This window comes from Apodemus sylvaticus, chromosome 1, assembly GCF_947179515.1.
Source record: "Apodemus sylvaticus chromosome 1, mApoSyl1.1, whole genome shotgun sequence".
NCBI lineage: Eukaryota > Metazoa > Chordata > Mammalia > Rodentia > Muridae > Apodemus > Apodemus sylvaticus.
This window is the reverse complement of record NC_067472.1, coordinates 101,641,643-101,652,172: the sequence shown is the minus strand read 5'-3', so window position 1 is coordinate 101,652,172 and position 10,530 is coordinate 101,641,643. Positions and strand designations below refer to the sequence as shown.

Genomic DNA, 10,530 nt, shown 5'->3' with positions numbered 1-10,530 from the left:
AAAAAGAAACTACAAAACTACCAACCAATGGGGTGTTTCCACATCATTACCTGGGGTTTTACCACCAGAGGGACTCAGTTGCCTGTGGTCAGCTCTGCCTTCCTGGATCTTGGGACATTTTTCAGAGCTGCAAGTACTTGTTATGTCACTTGTTCAGATTCATGATACAATCACCTTCAAAGTTCCTGAGTCTCTGGAAAGCTGGAAAGAAAGCCTTCCCCATGGTCTTCTCCTGCACTTAAGCTGCTGGCTGGGTTTTGCCTTGGTAGCCAGTGTTACCCAAAAAGAAAGAAAACCAAGGCTGGGGACAGAAAGCTGCAGTGTTGCCCTGAGGTTGGAGCTGGACTCTTACAGGATGAGAACAGGAAGTAAGTTCCAGGTCAGGGAAGCTGCCACACAAGCAAGATTTCAGACCCAGCAGGGACAGGATGGGAGGAGTCTGTGCAGAGCCAGGCAGAAAGCCCTCAGCACACTCACAGCAAATAGAGTGGAGAGCTGCAGAGGGCGCTCCACCTGCCCCATGGTCTCTCTAGATTATGTGTTCTGTGTCTGAACAGACCTAGTCCTCTGACAGTGCTGATCTGATCCATCCATTCATTTCCCCCTTCCAGGAGTCCCTCACCAGAATGTCTCACGAGGTCCCATTTGATTTAGGATTTGTATTATAGACCTGTAGTACTGATGCAGCAGTCCCTGAGTAGAAGGTGGAAATCTGTAGGGCTATTGAATGGGTTTCTCTCAGAGTAGTGTTTGCCCAGCATTATGGAGCCCAATGATGGACCCTCAGCACTGTACAAATCACGTGTGCTGACTGACACATGTGCATGTAGTCTGTTTTAGCTGCTCTTCTACTGCTCTGATAAACACCATGATTGCAACAAGTTATAAGGAGAGTGTTTCACTTGGGATCACAGTTCCAATGGGTTAGAGTTCATGACCACGATGTAGGGAACAGGGCAGCAGGCAGGGAGACATAATGCTGGTGCAGAAAGTGAGAAGTCACACCTTGAGCCACACACTAGACACAAACCTGAGGCAGAGAGAGAATGGTGGTGGTTGTTAGAATCTATTGAGTCCTGAGAGCTTGCTCCCATGCCACACCTTCTCCAATAATGCCACACTCCCATTCTTTTTTTCCCCCCTGTTTTTCAAAGGAATTTTTTATTGGACATTTTCTTTATTTACATTTCAAATGTTTTCCCCTTTCCAGGTCTCCTTTTTGGAAGCCCTCTAACCCATTCCCCTGTCCCCTGCCTCTATGAGGGTGCCCACCCCAGCTTCCTGCCCTGGCATTCCCTTACACTGGGACATTGAACACCCTCCCACCTAAGGGCTGTTCCCCCCCTGATGTCCAACCAGGCCACCTTCTGCCACATATGTGGCCGGAGTCATGGGTCCTCCATATGTACTCTTTGGTAGGTGGTTCAGTCCCTGTCTGACCTGTAGACACTGTTGTTCCTCCCATGAAGATGCAAACTCCTTCAACTCCTTCAGTCCCTTCTCCAACTCCTCAACTGCACACTTTGCTTTCAGTACAAAGTGAGCATCCACCTCTGTATTTGTCAGGCTCTGGCAGAGCATCTCAGGAGAAAGCCATATTAGGCTCCTATCAGAAAGCACTTCCTGCATACTCAATAGTGCCCGAGTTTGGTGACTATATGGCATGGATTCTGGGGTGTGGAAGTCTGTGGATGGCCTTTCCATCAGTCTCTGCTCCGTGCTTTGTCTCCATATTTCCTCCTGTGGGTATATTAGTCCCCCTTCTAAGAAGCACTGAAGCATCCACACTTTGGTCTTCCTTCTTCTTAAGCTCTATACAGTCTGTGAATTGAATCTTGGTTATTCTGATCTTTCAGGCTAATATCCACTTATCAGTGAGTGTATACTATGTTTGTTTCTTTGTGACTAAGTCACCTCACTCAGAATGATATTCTCAATTTCCATCCAATTGCCTATTTCATAAAGTCATTGTTTTTAATAGCTGAGCAGCATTTCATTGTGTAAATATACCACATTTTTTGTGTTCATTCCTCTGTTGAGGGACAACTGGGTTGATTCCAGCTTCTGGCTATTATAAATGTGGATGCTATGAACATAGTGGTGCATGTGTTTTTATTACATGTTGGAGCATCTTTTGGGTATATGCCCAGGAGTAGAATAGCTGTATCCTCAGGTAGTACTATGTTCAATTTTCTGAGGAAACATCAGACTGATTTCCAGAGTGGTTGTACCATTTTGCAATCCCACTATCAATGAAAGAGTGTTCCTATTTCTCCACATCTTAGATGCCACCTGCTGTCTCCTGAGTTTTTGATTTTTTTCAACAGCATCTAAAGTGGGATTTATTTGGTGGACTGCAATAAGTTCTCAGAACATTTGCTGTAACTCAGGTAGAAATAAGCAAATATTCACATTAGTCTGTATTGCAAAAGGTATTTCAATGAAAATATGTCAAATCTCACATCTACAGTGGCTTAGAGATGGTCTTTGTTGGGTGTCTGCAGCTTCTTCAGGCTGACATACAGCACTCAATGCCTTATAGAGTTAGGCAAATTAATTTCCCTTTTGTTCAACAATGCCTCATCTCCACTATGTAAAACATGGTCTCCTATCCCACTATCCAATATCTGCCTTATGTTAGGTCTTACTTCAGGGCTATTACATAAAGTGATTATGTTATAAAAGGCCTCCAGGTCACTCTGTTCAAATGTTACATATGGTTTCAGTGATGATCCAGTAGCAAGGGAACTTCCTCCAACGATTCTCAGGTTGATAAATTTGATTTTCCAAGTGTTTTCCACAAAAGGGCTATGGATAAGTCCAAAAATTTGTTCAAATATGCCTGAACAAGAATTTCCTAGGTGGATAGTCCCTGCAACTCCAACTATAACTAATCCATGAGGAGAAGACACACATTTTAGTCCTTGAGAATCAACGTTGGGACTGAGAAAAAGAAATTCCTCTTTCACTAATGACAGTAAGCGAAGGCTCAAAATTTTTGCTCCGTGGTAGTCTGTCTTGTTTTGTTCTGAGGTGTTATAATAAAACCTAAGCTTGACATCATGCCAGAAGTGCTGTGGGCCCCATTCATCTTGAGGGCCCACATAAAAGGATTCTGAGAATTAAGAAGTTCAAAGAACCAGTGACACAATTCTTCTCCTAAGTGACGAAAATCAACCTTTTCAGCTTCTTTATCTTCTTTTGCTTGCTGCTCAAAGAGCTGGATGTCCTCTGTCTTTGTAACTGGCTCTGCTGTCTCCTTCAGTTGTGGTGACTTTTCTTCCTAGCAACATTTTGCATACTGAATAAGACTGTATTTTTCAGTAGTTGGAGGTACAACGACCCCTTGTGCTGCCAAATACTTAAATATGACTTCTTGGTGGACTTTTTTGTGCCTTAGAAGTTCTTCTACATTTTGGCTATACACTAATATTGCATGAATAGCATCTTGGCGGTCCACAGGCTGCACCAGGTGGTTGGTGATGGTGTCACAAAGGGCCATGATCTCGTCATTGTCTCCCATGCTGAGTAGGTTTCAGCAGCCCTCTGACTCTAAGTGGCTGAGATGTCTGGGCTGGTCATTTAAGTATACTATCATATCATCTGCAAATAGTGATAGCTTGACCTTTTCCTTTCCAATTTATATCTCTTTGACCTTCTTTTGCTGTCTAATTTCTCTAGTTAGAACTTCAAGTATTATATTGAGTAGATATGGAGAGAGTGGATAGCCTTATCTGGTCCCTGATTTTAGTGGGATTGTTTCAAGTTTCTCTCAATTTAGTTTAATGTTGGCTACTGATTTGTTTTATATTGCTTTTACTATGTTTAGGTATAGACCTTGAATTCCTGATCTTTCCAAGACTATTAACATTAAGGCATATGTTCTAGGATTAGGTTGGGAAGAATTTCATTGAGTATTTTTGTATTAATATTCATATTGGAAATTGGCCTGAAGTTCTCTTTCTTTGTTGGGTCTTTGCATGGTTTTGGTATTAGTGTAACTGTGGCTTCATAGAACAAATTCGTAGTGTTCATTCTGTATTTATTTTGTGGAATAGTTTGAAGAGTATTGGTATTAGGTCTTCTTTGAGGGTCTGATGGAATTCTGCAAAAACCCATCTAGTCCCGTGCTTTTTTTGGTTGGGAGACTTTTAATGAGTGCTTTTGTTTCTTTAGGGGTTATGGGACCATTTCCATGGTTTATCTGATCCTGATTTAATGTTGGTATTTGATATCTGTCCAGAAAATTGTCCATTTCATGAAGATTTTCTAGTTGTGTTGACCATTCTTGGAAAATTGTTTTTCAGCCTTTTACTCTGAGGTAGTGTTAGGATTAGAAAGATCACTTCAAAAGCCACACAGGGACTGCTATGTCTGGGGATTCATTCTATAAACAGTCACCAAACCCCAACACTATTATGGACGACAAGAAGGAGCATGGCATGGTTGTCTCTGGAGGGTCCCTGTCAGAGCCTTATGCATATAGAGGCAGATGCTAGCAGCCAACCATTGGACTGTATGTGGAGTCCCTAATAGAGGAGTTGGAGGGTGGTCTGGAGGCACTGAAGGGGTTTACAGCCCCATGGGAAGAACAACGATGTCGGCTACCCAGTCACCCCAGGACTCCCAGGGACTAAACCATCAACCAAGGGGCACACATGGTTCCATCCAAAAATGTGGCAGAGGAATGCCTTGTTGGGCATCAGTGGAAGGAATGGTCCTTGGTCTGGAGAAGGCTCAATAGATGTCCCAGCAAAGGAAAATGGCGGGGGTGAGGGGGTGGGGGGGTGGGTGAGGGGAGGATGTGGAGTGGGTCGCCTGGAGGGGCATATACTTGGAGGCAGGAGGTAGGAGGAGGGGTTGGAGATTTTAGGGGAGCAGGGAAACTGGGAAAGGTTTTAGCCTTTGAAATGTAAATGAAAATGATATTCAATATGAAAAAACAAAAAAGAAAAAGAAAAAAGAAAAAAGAAAGATCCCTTCATGGGGCCACAGAGAAAAGGCACAGCATCCTTGTGACAACCTGGCATTGTAGTGGTTAACGCAAAGTATTAAATGGAAAAAAACAAAAACAAACACAGAACAAAACAAACAAACAAACAAACAAACAAACAAACAAACAAAGCAAGCCATGAAAAAGGGTTCTAGAGCCTGAGAGAGAACCACAAGAGACTTCTACCAAAGCCGCAGCAACACGGAACATTCAGTTAGAGGGACACAGCCCTAAGTACCTGCAACCGCTGGTGTCCAGGACACATTAAGTAAAGGGACAGAGCAGTTTCAGTTGTAGATGGCTGGTCCCTAGCATTCATTGACACAGACTTAGTTATGTCCTGGAGTCATCTAATTGACAAGGTATGGAAACCACCTCATTTTAGGTCAACAAATGAAACGCACCAGGACACAACAGTTTAGAACATGGAAGCCAGGCTCAGAGACCCACCTCCATTATCCTAATCTAAAAAGAACTCCACAGAACTCAGTAGGATGTGGCTGACTGCAAACCAGATACCCACAGGGAATCTCAAAACCACAGAGGCGTAAAACTTCTGAAGTGTACCTTTTCCAAGACCCTAAAAGCAACTCTGGCATAGAAACTAGAAACTAATGTAAAATAAAGCTCTCTCCTGATCTGAGTGGGTGACTACAACAGCCTTTAAAGACCAAAAGGGCCACGAAGCACCTCACCCAGGGGGGCTGCTACTTGGCGCTGGTGTACTTGGTGACAGCCTTGATGCCCTCCGACACCTCAGCCATTTCTCTGGGCATTAGGAGGCTCACCACCCTCTGGATCTACTGTGATGTGATTGTAGACTTTTGGTTGTAATGTGCCAGACAACAAGCTTTGTTTGCAATGCGCTCGAAGATGTCATTGACAAATGAGTTCAAGATGCCCTTGGCCTTGGACGAGATGCCAGTAGCCGGGTGCACTTGCGTCACCACTTTCTCCACATAGATGGAGTAGCTCTCCTTGTGGCTGCACTTGCTTTCCTTGCTTCTTTCTTTTGTTCCTTGGTGACAGCCTTCTTGGAACCTTTCTTGGGAGCCGGAGGGGATTTGACCACTTCAGGCATGATTGAAATCAATCAGTGGAAAACAGTCTACTAAGTAGAAAAAGCCATTCTTTTTTTTTTTTAAATTAACCATTTTATTTATTTACATTTCAAATGATATCTCCCTTCCTGGTTACCCCTCTACAAATCTCCACACCATCCCCCATCTCTCTCCCCTTTGCATCTATGAGTGTGCTCCTCCACTCACTCACCTCTAGCATCCCACTATGCTGGGGCATCAAGCCTCCACAGGACCAAGGGCCTCTCCTCTCATGGATGTCAGATAATACCATCCTCTGTTCCTATGTATCTAGAGCCATGGGTGCCTCTCTGGTTGGTGGTTTGAGTTTTGTCCCTGACAACTCTGGGTGGTTCAGTTACTTGAAAATTGTTCTTCCTATCAGGCTGCAATCCCCCTTTGCTCCTTCAGTCTGTCCCCTAGTTCTTCCATTGGGTCCCCGGGTTTAGTCAGATGGTTGGCTGTAAGTATCTGTATCTGCATTACTCAGGTGCTGGTAGAACCTCTCAGGGAACAGCCATACCAGGCCCTTGTGAGCAAGTGCTTCTTGGTATCAGCAATAGTGTGGGGTTTGGCATCTGCAGATGGGATGGATCTCTACGTGGCACTACCTGTGGATGCCCTTTCCTTCAGGCTCTGTTTCATTCTTTGTCCCTGTCTTTCCTTTGGACAGGAACATTTCTGGGTTTAAAATTTTGAGATGAGTGGGTGGCCCCATTCTTCAACTAGGAGCCATGTCTATCCACTGGAGGTGTTTTGTTTAGATTCTATCTTCCCTTTGTTGGGCATTTACCCTAAAGTCATACCTGTGGGGTTCTGGGAGCCTTTTCACATCTGATACTTTCTAGTGACTATCTCTGGGTCCCCATTCCCCACTGCTACATACTTCTATTCAATTTCCTACCCTCACTACTTCTTCCAATACCTGATCATGTGCCCTTGTTTTTCCCTATGTCTCCTTTCTTCCTCTCAGGTCCCTTTATCCCTCTACCTCCTGTGATTATTTTGTTCTCCCTTCTATATAGGATAGAAAGATCTACACTTTGGCCTTCCTTCTTCTTAATCTCCATATGGACTGTGAATTGTATTATGGGTACTCTGAACTTTTGGGTTAATATCCACTTATCAGTGAGTACATACCATCTGTGTTCTTTTGTTCTGGGATACCTCACTCAGGATGATACTTTCTAATATCATCCATTTGCCTGAGAGTTTCATGAAGTTATTGTTTTTAATAACTAAGTAGTACTCAATTGTGTAAATGTACCCCATTTTCTTACCTATTCCTCTGTTGAGGGACATCTGGGTTGTTTCTAGCTTCTGGCTGTTATAAATAAAGGTGCTATAAATGCAGTGGAGCATGTGTCTTTCTTATATGTTGGAACATCTTTTAGGCATATGCCCAGGAGTGGTATAGCTGGGTCTTGAGATAGAACTATTTTCAGTTTTCTGAGGAACCACTAGATTGATTTCCAAACTGGTTTTAACAGTGTGCAATCCCACCAGCAGTGGAGGAGTGTTCCTCTTTCTCCACATCCTTGTCAACATCTGCTGTCACCTGTGCCTTTGATCTTAGACATTCTGATTGATGTGAGATGAAATCTCAGGGTCATTTTGATTTGCATATCCCTGATGACTGAAGCATTGTGAAGGTTTTGAATGGTCTGCTGCATACTCTGCCAGCATGTGATGCTAGAATCTGGATTGTACTTTCTGCCCTGTAAGTGCTCCCTCTACTCCTCTCACAGAGAAGCTGCTCTAAGGGGACTGACTTCTTTGCATTTCAGGAGCCATACTAATGTAAGTGAGTTTCCATGGGAGGTTGCCATGTTCTGTGTCACATGACTTCTGTAACTCCTGCCTGGACAACAGATATCCAGGCTGCAGGCTCCTGCTGAGAACTCATCCCCATGATAAAAGGTAGAAGAGTCTTGCTTGCCTGCATGCTTTGCAAAGATCCCTACATTCAGTTTTCTGTGGTGCTGGGACCTCAACTTCTCTGGGAACCACAACCCATGATGTGTACTCTGTGTCTCTGTCTGTTTATGTCAATATGAATCTTTAAATTAACTCCAATTCCCCAGTAATCCTTCACAGTGTCCTCTCAACCTCCTCACTTATCTAAACCCTTGGACATTCTCCTTTAAGGGTGTTGAGTTTGTTTTATTGCTATGTATTTTAAACCTCAACATAAAAGCAAAGCAAGCCAAACCAAACCAAAGCAAGGTCATCCTGTGTAACTGAGCCTGGCCTTAGATGCACTGAAATTTTCCTGTCTCTCTCCTTATGCTGGGATTGTATCAAAACCATAGTGACAACATCTGCTTATAATTCAAATAATATTTTATTATGGTCACATCAAAGAGGAGAAAAACAGATACCATATTGGATATCTCTTACATGCTAGAAGAAATAGGAGTTCCTAGAAACATTCTAGTGTTTACACTTCACAACACAACAGTAGGGAAGGTTATTGTTATCATTGTCACCATTACCATTTATTGTAAAATGGAAAATCATAGAATTTTACTTACAGTATAATGAAGATAGCTAACCAAATATCCTCTGAAAAAAATAAGTGTGAAAACAAAAAATATTCACAGATATCTCCAACATATTAGAGTAATCTTAGTGGCAGTTAATAGGACCTAATATTCAGATATGAGAAGAGCTATACCTTATTTTCCCCAGGCACACAGTGTCACATAGAACATCAGTACAGCACTTCTACCCAGTAATTAGTACAACCACCACCCATTAAGTATGCAGTGGATGAGTTATAAGTATTGAAGTTCTTTTGTAAACTAAAAAATACATAATCCCTTTTCATTTGTGTACTTGTTTCAGCCTAGGTGTTCTGTAGCATATTTGTGGAATGAGAGGATAATCTGTCAGAGCGGGCTGCCTGCTTCAGCCAAGAGGGTCTGAGTGAACAAACTTAGTTCATCACTCTAAGAGGAAAGGGCTTTTACTCTCAGAACTGTCTAAAGATTTCAAGTTCATTTTCCTACAGTGACCTGCAATATCCATGTACTATTTATACCAAAACTGAAAATCAAAAAAGAAATATGAAACAAACAAACAAACAAAACCCCCCAGCAAACTTAGGTTTGAGAGGATGCTATTCAGGATTGCACTGCTATGTGGAGAGGAAAGATTAGATCCTGGATACGCTAAACACATGGTCTTAGTGGGTATCATTTGAGAAGTTTCCTTTTAGCTCTTTGATGAAACATAAACATTGTGGTTAAATTCACCTTCTGCTAAGGCCCATTCCTTATCAAGGGACTCCTACATATAATTTTCTAAAGTGCTAGAGAAGCTGGAGAGGAACTTTCTTTGATCTTTTTTCAGTGACAGGAAGAATGGGGTTATGGAGACCTGACAGAGCTGAGGCAAGTAACTCAGTGGTAGAGCAACTCATGAGCACACATGAAGCCATGGCTTCTATCTTAGGCACCAGGAAAAGGAAGGTGTGTCTACCATTGTGGGCCTAGGTAATTCAGTCTGTAAGACTTGGGGTTTGAAGACCTTAAAGAATGGGGGGACTATAGCTTAATGCTGTAGACAACTTTACTTCAGTATCACTGTCCTTTTATATACAAAAATACAAAACCAAGCAAGAAGGTAGTTTGAGTTAAGAAAAACCAAATCAGAAAAAACTTGTAAATAAATACCAGTAAGAACATACTAAATATTCACAGAGCAAACCTTCCCTACAACTGACTCAGGACAGACTATATAAACACATTTGTCTGGCACTATACTATAGATTATATCTTGGAAGGCATGACATCAAGGCACAAGCCCATATTCAAAATCAGTGTACACTTAGGCCAGCACTCAGTATATCCTTTCATAGGAGTGGGCTCTATAACTATGTTCTGACACCCAACAAGAATAAACATGTCTTACACATTGAATGCATATGTTCTTTATGCATAAGGCACAAATCACATCATAAGCAGGGAACAAAATGCCCTTGAGATATAAGGCCCTCTGCCTTCTTTTGGGGGTGGGTGCTCTCTCACAGGTTCCTAAGACATTGTTCGCCATCAGTCATTCTTTTGACTCTGTTCCTACAGAGGTGGTGTTAGCAGAGGTTCTTTCTATTTCACTTAGTGAGGAGACAGCCATTTTCATTAGGAATATGGGAAATTAAAAATAACAGTAATCATCTTGTGAGCAGACAAGCAAGAGGATCAAGAATATGAATCCACACTGGTTTGTAGTTAGAAGTGAAGGTCATTAACATAATGGGTCCAAGACAAAAAAAGTTAGAATGATGCAGGCGAGCTCTGGTACATGAGACACATGTGCTAGACATGTGGGCAATGCACAGATACAGGTGAGGGTTTAAGAGGATGGCCTGCTTACTGTCATATGCTGTGAACAATTCATAGGATTAAAATACGGATTGACTTTAACAGGGAAGGAAGGGTTATAGGACCTATAGAT

General features: G+C 42.4%; 2 protein-coding genes and 2 pseudogenes across 4 annotated transcripts in view; all 4 read right to left on the bottom strand.

Moving 5' to 3' along the window:
* Window positions 1–10,530, bottom strand: part of LOC127663948 (tripartite motif-containing protein 30A-like) — a 131,662-nt gene that overhangs the window by 45,646 nt on the left and 75,486 nt on the right. The gene's annotated exons all lie outside the window — the stretch shown is intronic.
* Window positions 1–10,530, bottom strand: part of LOC127663868 (tripartite motif-containing protein 30A-like) — a 152,709-nt gene that overhangs the window by 117,293 nt on the left and 24,886 nt on the right. The window contains exon 1 of one of the 2 annotated variants that reach the window (XM_052155676.1): window positions 51–1,017. The exons of the other annotated variant lie outside the window; for it this stretch is intronic. The gene's annotated coding sequence lies outside the window, so the exon portion shown is untranslated. Of the gene's footprint in view, window positions 1–50; window positions 1,018–10,530 lie in introns of those variants that run through there. 2 annotated transcript variants of the gene reach the window in all.
* Window positions 1,039–4,772, bottom strand: LOC127664035 (uncharacterized protein C3orf38 homolog; annotated as a pseudogene).
* LOC127664061 (histone H2B type 2-E-like) lies at window positions 4,784–10,466 on the bottom strand (annotated as a pseudogene).